Source organism: Marmota monax, unplaced genomic scaffold (genome assembly GCF_021218885.2).
Source record: "Marmota monax isolate L192 unplaced genomic scaffold, Marmota_monax_Labrador192_F-V1.1 WCK01_AAM20220418_F8-fsc00105, whole genome shotgun sequence".
Classification (NCBI taxonomy): Eukaryota; Metazoa; Chordata; class Mammalia; order Rodentia; family Sciuridae; genus Marmota; species Marmota monax.
This window is the reverse complement of record NW_026692947.1, coordinates 728,124-738,121: the sequence shown is the minus strand read 5'-3', so window position 1 is coordinate 738,121 and position 9,998 is coordinate 728,124. Positions and strand designations below refer to the sequence as shown.

General features: G+C 53.2%; 1 long non-coding RNA gene across 1 annotated transcript; it reads right to left on the bottom strand.

The window, feature by feature from the left end:
• Positions 1–848: 848 nt before the first annotated feature.
• LOC124097617 (uncharacterized) lies at positions 849–9,421 on the bottom strand. The gene is made up of 3 exons (XR_006853298.2): positions 9,300–9,421; positions 7,647–7,759; positions 849–1,373 (listed from the first exon to the last, which is right to left on the bottom strand). It is a non-coding gene; the product is annotated as an uncharacterized LOC124097617 (long non-coding RNA).
• Positions 9,422–9,998: the final 577 nt, after the last annotated feature.

Here is a 9,998-nt window from a genome sequence, read left to right as displayed (position 1 = left end):
TGTCCTCATCTGGGCCCCTCCCAGGCCTGCTTCCTTCTGAGGGTTGTGAGAAAAGATGTGCTTCAGCTCTGGGGACACCAAATCGAGCAGGTCTGTGTCCTCTGCCCAGTCAGGGACATCAGGGGCCAAGGTCTCTTGAGGAGGGGTTAGGCCACACAGTGTGCACGTGTTCGGCCTGAACCCCTTTCCCTGGGGAGAGATGTTAAGAAGAGAACAATTTCCTTCAGGAAGACATCGGCCTCAGCTAGAGACAGAGAGAGAAGACACAGGGCCCATGCTCAAGAGTGACTAGCGGGTAGTCAGCAGGGGCATCTCATAGAGGGCCTCCCAGCTCTTTGCGACCTCTGTTTCCTCTGCCAGGGCATGCGGATTTCCTGGCATGAGCACTTCATAAAAATGAAGCTGCCAAGTGTCAAAGAATTGCAAAGAGTGGTTGGACCCACAACCTTGAGACTGGAAGGAAAAACCTGCCTGGCTCCCTAATCCCTGTGCGAGCAATGAGAATACTGGGGAGAAGGGAGGCAGGGAGGGGGCAGGCAGGGCAGGGGGAAGGACTATGGTTAAGGACTGTGTTTACGAGAGGATTAGAGAGAATGTGGCCAAAGGGCAGTTTCAAGGAGCCAGGGGGATGAGACAGAGATCTCAGCAAATATTTTCTAAATATCTCTTATATGCTGAATAATAGCTAGGTCTCTGAGCACAAAATATGAATAAAACCCAGTCCCTACCCTCCAGGAGCTTGTGGTCGAACAAGGGAGGGAAATGAATAGGAGACTTGTGTTAGTTAGCTACCCATCACTATAACAAATACCCGATTTAATCAACTTATAAAGAAAAAAGGTTTATTTTTGGCTTGTGGTTTTGGAGGTTCCAACCCATGCTCAGACTGTAGAGGGAGGGAGGTGCTGGGGCCTGAAGACCCTGCTACATGCACCGTGGCTAAGGAGCCAGGACCCTGACCGCCAAAACATGGGGCACCATGGAGCATTTCAGAGGAAAGCGATATCATCAGGTCTGTGGTGCGGGACAACCTTCCTGCAGCTGAGTGGAGGACTCATGATGGAGGAATATGTGGCGGTGGAAACCCCAGTTTGGAGGCTGGTCCTAGTGAGAATGGTGCAGGCGTGGACCAGAGCAGCAGCAGCAGGGCGAAAGGAGGCAACTGATCTGAGAGAGATTGGGGAGACAGAGCCTCAGAACTCTGTGCCTGTTTGATTCTAGAAGATACAGGAGTAAAGACAGGCAAGGTTGGAAGCACCAAAGTGCAGGTGGGGCCTTGGAGCACTTGAAGTGTGCCTTTATTCATCGCACTCTCTTGTATTGCTGTGTCATCTTGGACCAATGACTTAACCTTTCTGAGTCGACATTTCAATCTGCAGGGCAAAGATACGAAAATCAGTTTTGTGTAGTTGTTCATGGTAGAGACAATGTATGCTTAGGGCCTAGCATAGGGCTTGGCTCATATAGGAACGCAATAAATAGCAGATATGGTTACCATCATTTGTTCATTCAACAAAAACTTATGGAACTCCTGCCATGTGCCAAGGACTATATTGATCTTTGGGCTACAGGGATGATTCTGTGTGTGTGTGTGTGTGTGTGTGTGTGTGTGGTGCTGAGGATTAAACCCAGGGCCTTGTGCATGCGAGGCAAGCACTCTACCAAGTGAGCTATATCCCCAACCCCTAGAGGGATGATTTTGAGTTTCAGTTCCTGTTTTCAAGCAGCTGTCTACTGGAAGAGAGATACAAAGAGGACTGTCATATGTGAGGACAATATTGGCAAGAATGGAGGAGAAGGCCTTAACTCTGCCCCCAGACAATCAGGAACAAATTCACAGGGAGCAGTCACAGCCTAAATACTACAGAGCCAGCCATTAGCTCAGAGACTGTCACGCTACCTACCCATCCCCAATCCCCCATCCCTGACACGGAACTGCATTTCAGTATCTCTGAGGTTGGCGGTTCTGAAGGGATTGTCTTGCTTCTTGGGATTGCAGAAAGGGTTAAGCTGCAGGTGGGTATCTCCATGGAGCCCAGAGGATGGGACGCAGAGATTTGGCAGCCACAGAAATAGGCATGTGCAGCCAGGAGCAGAGGCGCACGCCTGTAATCCCACCAGCTCGGGAGGAGGCTGAGGCAGGAGGATCTCGAGTTCAAAGCCATCAGCAAAAGCGAGGCGCTAAGCAACTCAGTGAGACCCTGTCTCTAAATAAAATACAAAAAAGGGCTGGGGATGTGGCTCAGTGGTTGAGTGCCCTGAGTTCAATCCCCCATACCACCCCCCCAAAAAAAAAAGAAAGAAAGAAAAGGGTTTGTGCAAATGCGCAGGGAGAAATGGGGAGCCGCATAAGAGTGACATCGTGTGCGTGGGTGGGCTTACTGCTGGATGGCGAGAGGTCCCTGTGTATGTGCTATCTGGGCTGCCTTCACTTTTCTGCTTCCTGTCTATGCCCTTCCAAAAGTTCTCTCCAAACTTTTCGGGGCCCCAGCCCTCCTCCCATGCCAATTTTCTTTCCGCATGTCTCTCAAAAGCCCAGGTTTATAGAAGCCACGTCACCTAGGGCCTCCCACTAAGGAGGGACGTCTACCCTGCTGCCCATGGAGCAAGCCCTATGGGGCTTTAAGGCCACATAGACAGTGTGACCTTGGGCAGGTCCACCTCTGACTTATTTCCTGACTGTAACTCAGGGATGGTAACAGTCCCTCTCCCCTGGGGCTGCTGTGAGATTCCGATGGGATGGGAACTTGGCACCCAGTCAATGCTCTTTTCCTTCTCGCAGCCCATTAACTCCTCCTTGCAGAGGGTCAGACAAGAGCCTGGTAGCTGGGATTCCCACCTCCACCCTACTCCCAGGGTCCCCTGGCTCCTGGGGTCCCTCCCCTGTGGGCTCTGCAGCTCTGTTTCCCTCTGCCAGCCTTTGATGTCTGTAGCATCCCTGGGAGGTCCTGGTGGCCCTAGCAGTTCAGCAGGGATGCTGGCAGGCCTCAGAGCTTGGCAGTGGGGGAGGGGAGGGGCAGCAGCAGCCCAGCCCACTCCCTGCTCCCATCCTGGCTCTCCTCCTTGCTGCCAGGGACATGCCACCACTCAGCAGCTAGGACGGTCGTCTCTGGGTGCCTGAGGGCTGAGTGGGGAAGCTGGAAACAGCTCTCCCGTACAGACTGTGTGGGCAGCACATTTGAATAGCTTCTGGAAACCCAAAGTTCAAGTCCGCCCCGTTCCTGCATCCCAGCCACAGCTTCCAGACAGGGAGAATCTCCTTCCCTCCCACAGCCTCTCCTCCCCTCTGGCCCTACCCACACCCAAGCAGGCACAGCCTCCAAAAGCACCGCAGGGCCCCTGGGAGGCTGGAGACCTGATTCTGCCCCTGAGATACAAGAGGTGCTCTGTTTATCTGGGCCTCCGTGCTCCTCTTCAGCAAAATGGGAATAGTGTGAATGTCCACCTCTTGGGATGTGAGCATTGAAAGGCCCTGGAGATGACGGTGCTTTGTGAACTGTCAAGCCATCTGCATGTGTAGGAGATCACCAGTGTTTGGCTTACGGCCCTCCTCAGTCAAGTGAAGACATGCGAAATGGGAAGCCAAGCAAGGGTAGAGAAGCTCACCGAGAGAGCGTGTCCGTCCTTGGCAGGGAGGAGAGAGATTGGCAGCAGGGAGACCACGGCATGGATGGACCCACTGCAGCCCAACTGGTTTGAGGTGTATGAGTCAGTGGGGACAGCAGGACTGGGCCAGGTAGAGCCAATTCTTGCTCCTCTGTCTGAACTCAGATCATTGTTTTCTAGTGATTTATGGGGAGTGGGTGTAATTTGGAGAAAAATGACATTTATTTGGTCCTAGTGTGAATCCAGCAAGAGCCCAGAACTTCCTACCTGGTCTCTGGGCCAAGCATTCATCTTCTTTTCACCATTTGCATTAAATGTGCAGGTATGTGAACAGACACACATCACGCATGACACTCTAGACTTCAGTGGGGTGACAACTGCATCCCCAGAGAGTTCTAGGACAGGGTGGCCACATAAACAGAGTCAGCCAATCATAAGCCTGTTGACCCTAGCAACCATCAAACCAATTAGAACCTCACCCCCTGCATCCAGCAGTGCCTTCCAAACTTCACACACACACACACACACACACACACACACACATATTCTTCCTTCAGGCTGATGCATTGCCATGGCAACAAAACCACCATACAGGGCTGGAGTAAATGGGAAAGTGTCCCTTAGCAACAGGACTGAAATGGTCACTGGGGTGAGGACACAGGCAACATTGGTGGGGGAGGTCACCGGGAGGACCTCCAGGCAGGATGGGGAGGAGGGAGAGAGCTGGTTTATCTGGGCTCACTTAGCCTATTTCCTTAGGCCTGGGCCATGGTTTGCTTACCTCTAGAATGGGACCAAAGATTCCAACTTGTATTGTAGTGTGCACTTAGAGCATGTAATCAACTTTCCAACTAATAAATGAGGAAAAATAGATTTTTCCTCTCTGAAGAACTTAAGAATTATGAGGCTTCTGGGTAAAAGAGGATTGACCAATCCCTAGAAAGATCTAAAATCAAGCCCTAAAATCCAGTTCCTAAATTCATCATAGAGTTAACCTTGAGTCTGGTTGGAAATATTTATTCAGTATCTACTGTATGCTCAGATAGATGCTGTGTTCAGCTATGGCCAGGCAGACTCTGAGGGGCCAATAGAACATCTTGGCTGAGTCTTTGAGAAGCATCCAGGAAGCATGTCGGATGGGCCTGGGACAGGTGCTTGCAGAGGTGGCAGACAATCTCAGAGGCCTGGCTCAGGGCCAAGGAAGGAGGCCAAGCTCTGACCCCGCAGGCCCTCCTATAACCCGGCCTCTGTTCACACCCCACAACCCTCGCTTCCGTCAGTCACCTTAACAACAACTTGACAATGGGCTACCCTGCCCAGTTGCTTCCAATAGCTCCCAATAGTGGGCCTCTTGGTCCTAAGCTCAGAATCTAATGAAATCCGAGGAACCCCCTCCCCGGAACTGAAAACACGCAGGTACGATCTTCTCCATTCACTTTGAGGAGCTTTGGGCCTCTTCAAGTTCACTCAGGGGCTCCCTTCCTCAAGGCATGACATATGAGGTCCCTTGTGACTGGAGGTCAAGGTAGTTAAGGACTGAAAGACACCACTGATTTTGGCAATTAGGAAGCCACCGGTAAAGTGACCAACTGTCCCGTTTTGCCTGGGACTCTCCCAGTTCTAGTACTGAAAGCCCTGGACAAACAGAAGCAGTTGGTCGCCCTAGATTGGTGACCTTTCCAAGGGCTGTTCTGGAGGCAGGAGCTGGGCAGAGGCCTGGATGTGGTGAGCTGAGGGGCAGATGGAAAGTGGGGACGGGCCCTGGCCGCGCTGTGGCTCTGAGCTGTTTGTGCTGAAAGGAGGAGGAGCCTGAGGACTGTGCCAGCCACCGGCCCGTGTCTCCTGCCCTCACTGCCCTGGAGAGAAGGCAAACAAAGCCAATGGACGTAAGGGACACAGCGTACACGCTTAATGACTTCTTCCTGAAGGGCTCCGAGCGCGCTACTGCGGTCACCCAACTAGTCCTGCCACCACCCCTGATCCCCATGGGACCAGGAACCCTCTGTCCTCTGATATCTTGCTGCATGCATCTGTGTGCCTTATCCTGTTGGCATGACCGGTCCTGCCTGGACTCTGAGGGCTCTTCTCCACTTTTGAACTGTGATTTAAGAATCTCATTTGGGGCCAGATGCTGTGGTGCACGTCTGTGATCCCAGCTACCTGGGAGGCTGAGGCAGGGGAATCACAAGTTCAAGGCCAGCCTTGGCAACTTAGCAAGGCCCTGTGTTGAAATGTTTGAAAAACAATAATAAAAGGGCTAGGGGTGGAGCTCAGTGGTAGAGGATCCCGGATTCAATCCCCAAAACAAACAAACAAAATCTCATTTTGCTTTGTGTAGATTGCCCAAGTATTTCCATTCTGACCTCCTCGATCCCTGCCTCTCTCTCTCTCTCTCTCCTTCACTTTTCCCTTTGCTCCCTTCAGTTGACACTAAGTAAGTGCTGTTTATTCAGTGGGCGAGATGCCAGTCACAGTTGCTGCCCTCGGGCATCTCCCAATCTGGGATCAGGCCTCCTAAATGTGGGGAGTTTGATAGCCCTGAGCTCTAGGAGGGCATCCACATGGGACTTCACGGAGTCTACAAATCATAATGTTACATGCCAACATTGAGAGAGAGAGGGAGAGAGAGAGAGAGAGAGAGAGAGAGAGAGAGAGAGAGAGAGAGGAAGGTTTTGGGGAGTCAGAATATGTTTCTAAAGACAGAGTCTCTAGAAATTGGCATGTTCAAGTGTGATCCATTTGCTGAATTCAAGTTCTCTCTGTGTGACAGAAACAAATTTTTCACTCCATACCTTGATTTCCTGACCTGTAGAATGGGAATAAGGTAAGCACTGTTCCCGTGGAGTCATGGTGAGGACAGATGAAATATGTATGTAAATAACTTAGAGTAGTTCTTGGAACATAGAGGATGGTTAGTATTAGTCATTGTTGGCTGCAGAGAAAAAGAGAGAAGCTCTTAAGAGATTCTCAAAAGGTTCTAGGAGCCACCATCCATTGGGTGAAGCTGATCTGTGTGCTGACTGTGGTGGCTTTTGTGACAGGTACTGAAGGGGACTTAGTCTGAGGAGCAGTTAGGGAACCTTGAACTTCCTCTCTGTTTCTCCCCAGCACCAACTGGCTCAGGGCCCTGCTCTAAACAGCTATTCAGAAATCAAGACTATTGGGATGGACCCCCCAGTGCTGCAGAGTAGCCAGCCATGTTGATATATGGTAGGAGAGAGACCAGAACTCCACTTCCCCAGCCAGTGGGGTTGGGGGGGGGGAGAGGCCTTTGCTCTTGATCTCATTAAAAGCAATAGCCTCCACAGTAATTAGGCACCCGTAAATTACACAGCCTGCCTCTGTCAGCTGGCTGGCACTATCTCATTAGCCAGGGTGCCGAGAGACACTGCACACCCTACTGGGAGCTGCCTCATTGCCAAGTTCCTGCTCCATAATTAAACACAAAATCCCAACCTCATGGAGGCACCCACCCACTCCTCCTAGGAGGAATAGGGAGACAGTGGGGAGGGTCAGAGCAGGGGGGGAGGCCTTGCTCTGGGCCCTGCCGAGGAGAAGGGTAACTAGAGGGGCGAGTTGCAAGCTTCCAGCCCCCCAGGCCCTCCCATGACCTTGGAAGCAATTTGGGAGCCTTGGGAAAGGGAAGTGGCAGGGCACTGAAGGAGAGGAGGGAGCCCTACTTCTTCCTAACTGGACCCCCAGGACCGAATGAGAACAAATGAGTCAGTTTGGCTCCTAGGAGATTGTGGGGTTGGACTTCTAGAAAGAGGGGTCTTGAGGTCTGGCTCCATCTTTGTCTGAGAACAGCTGGACACCTCCACCCACCTGCCACACACACACACACACACACACAAATACACACTCACACACATGCACACCCCACTCCATTGGTTTGAAACCTAACAAAGACTGATGGGATCGGTGCTGGTGTGGTATACAAGGAACTAGATGAGATGCCCCCAGAGGCCTTAGAGCCACATGGAGTCGGGGGTAGCCGGCCATGTAACCAGATGTGTGGTAGGAGAAATCATTTTACAGACCTTTTAGGGTGCTGGGCAAACGCCCCTCACTGTTGAGCTTCTGTAGTGACTCGATGCTGGGGTCCGCAAACCAGCAGGCCTTGTGCTGTGCTGAGCAGGCAATGCAAACCAGCCTGGGGTGGGAAGAGGGACAAGGCTGGCCCGGCCACCCTTCTCGCCCCACTTCCACTCCCACAGAACCCTTGGCCTCCCTTCTAAGCCTATTTTGAACAAATATTTAAAAGATGTCCTGATGAAAAGGTGCCAAGTGATTAGCCTCCCTGGACACCCACATGTCTCCAGCCATCCGTGGCCACCAGCCTGAGGACAGAGAGGAAGCCCCAGGCTTCTCCAGCCTACCCAATGGCCCCTGCCCAGGGTGAGGAAGGGGGCAGGAGGAGAGGGGACAGAGGGCAGCTGCGGGGGCCTGGATGCTCCATGCTGTGGCTCTGGATCCTGATGGGAAAGGACAGAGCCACAGACCAAATCATCCAGCATAAGCAGGAAGGTGAGCTTGCTGGGGACAGACAGGGGATACCTAGAGGCCAGAGCCCCTGAAACCTCCGAGGGCGCGCAGAGAATGTGGATGCGGCTTAGTGTGTATTTGCATGACATTTCATATTAAGACTGAGCCACTGGATTGGTGGCCAGCATCCAGATGTGCCCAGGGCAGGAAACGGCACAGAAAACTCCCCCAGCCCGGCCCTCCCCGGGTGGGTGTTCTGGTTCTGAGTGGCCCCAGGTCAACACTATGATTTTTGCCCCTCCCCCTCCCTCAATGTGGGCAGGGAGAGGTGAGGACAGCCATGTGGTGGTGACTCATGGTGTTGTCCTCTGAGGTTAGCACAGCCCAGAGAAATGCCTGGGCAAGCTGTGGCCCTCTCACCTCTTGCTAGAAATCTCAGCTCTTGGCCTGGCTTAGTATGTGCCCATCACAGAGGGAAAATAGCTGTCCCACCCCCACCGGGGCCTGGAGGAAAGGAGCCCCCGGCAAATAGCTCCTTAGGACCAGCAGGGAGTCCTTTGCCACCACCCCAAGTGAACCCAGCCCTGGAGTCACAGCTAATTTCCCTAATTTCCTCCTAGATCAGCTTCCCCTTTCCCTGCAGCATGGGAGGGGCTGGGGCCCCAGCACAGCCAGGTGTGGCTCAAGGGAGGGGAGTGGGCAGAACAGGGAGGGTCAGCAGGGTTATCCTCACTGTCCCTTGTGGGGGGGGGGGTGAGCAGGGGGAGTGAGCCCCATGACCAGAACTGGCTGCATGACAGGCAGACACCAGTCCTGTTCAGCTTGGGCACACCTGGGTGATCAGCTAGGTCCAGGGACCCTACATCCAAATGAGCAGGCATGTCCAGTTAAAATCATCTGAACGTGTCGGTGACCACCAGGTAAAAACGCCCCAGCGGCCAGGCCGCGGTGGTGCGTATAGCCGAGTGACTAGATGTGACCAGACACAATACCTAATAGACCAAGCTGTCCCAAATCAGACCGGCGTGCCAAATGGCCTGGTAAGAAAGACCCATTCCAAGAGGCCAGCTTCTCCAGGTGCCCAGCCCAGCCTCACAGGTGGGTGGTTCCTGGCAGTGCCGCAGGTAGCCACGGGAAGGAAAGGCTCTGTGACTTGGAATGGGTACTTCCCCAGGCAGCCCGCCCACAGGCCCCTGGGGCACTGATACCTCGAAGCATTTCTTCTTTCCCAGGATTCCAGCCATTCACAAACCTGCAGATCACGACCCACTTTGCTCTTAATTAAACAGCTGGCGAAGGGACCTGATCCAATATTTGCTCCTGGAAAGAGGGCAAGGGGCAGGCGTCAACCCAAATAGCCCAAGGAGCAGCTGGCTGGGTTCTGGGGGAGGAGAAGGGAGAATTGTTGGTTTTTCTGGGGACCAAGGAGTTTTTTCCAGACTTGAGGTATCCCCCCCTGCACCCCCCCCACACCAGGAAGGTCTGGAAGGGAACCTTGTCCCCGGGAAACTGTTCCTGAGGGGGGGTGAAAATCAAGAGATGAGGGAGCTCAGCCAGGAGTCCTCAGAAACCCAAACCACCCCTCGGGACAAGAAGGTGCGTGGTCCTGCCAGGTACCCCTGTGGGAGGCTGCCAGGAAAGGAGGCTCCCTATAAAAGGGGTGGTCCTGGTTTTCCCTGAAAGAGGGTGGGAGGAGGGAAGAGGGGGGACTTGGGCAAGACCCTTGCTGAGGAATGGAAGCAAGGGCTCTGTGAGCACCAGGGCTGGTGGCTGCCCCCTCCCCTGCAGGCCCCAGGAAGGAGTTAGGCCGCAGGGACTCTAAGAATCCAGAAATTTCCCCACACTTGGCAGCTTGATTGACTTCTTCCTGGCGTGATTAGCAACAAGCCTAGAAACCCAGTGACTGC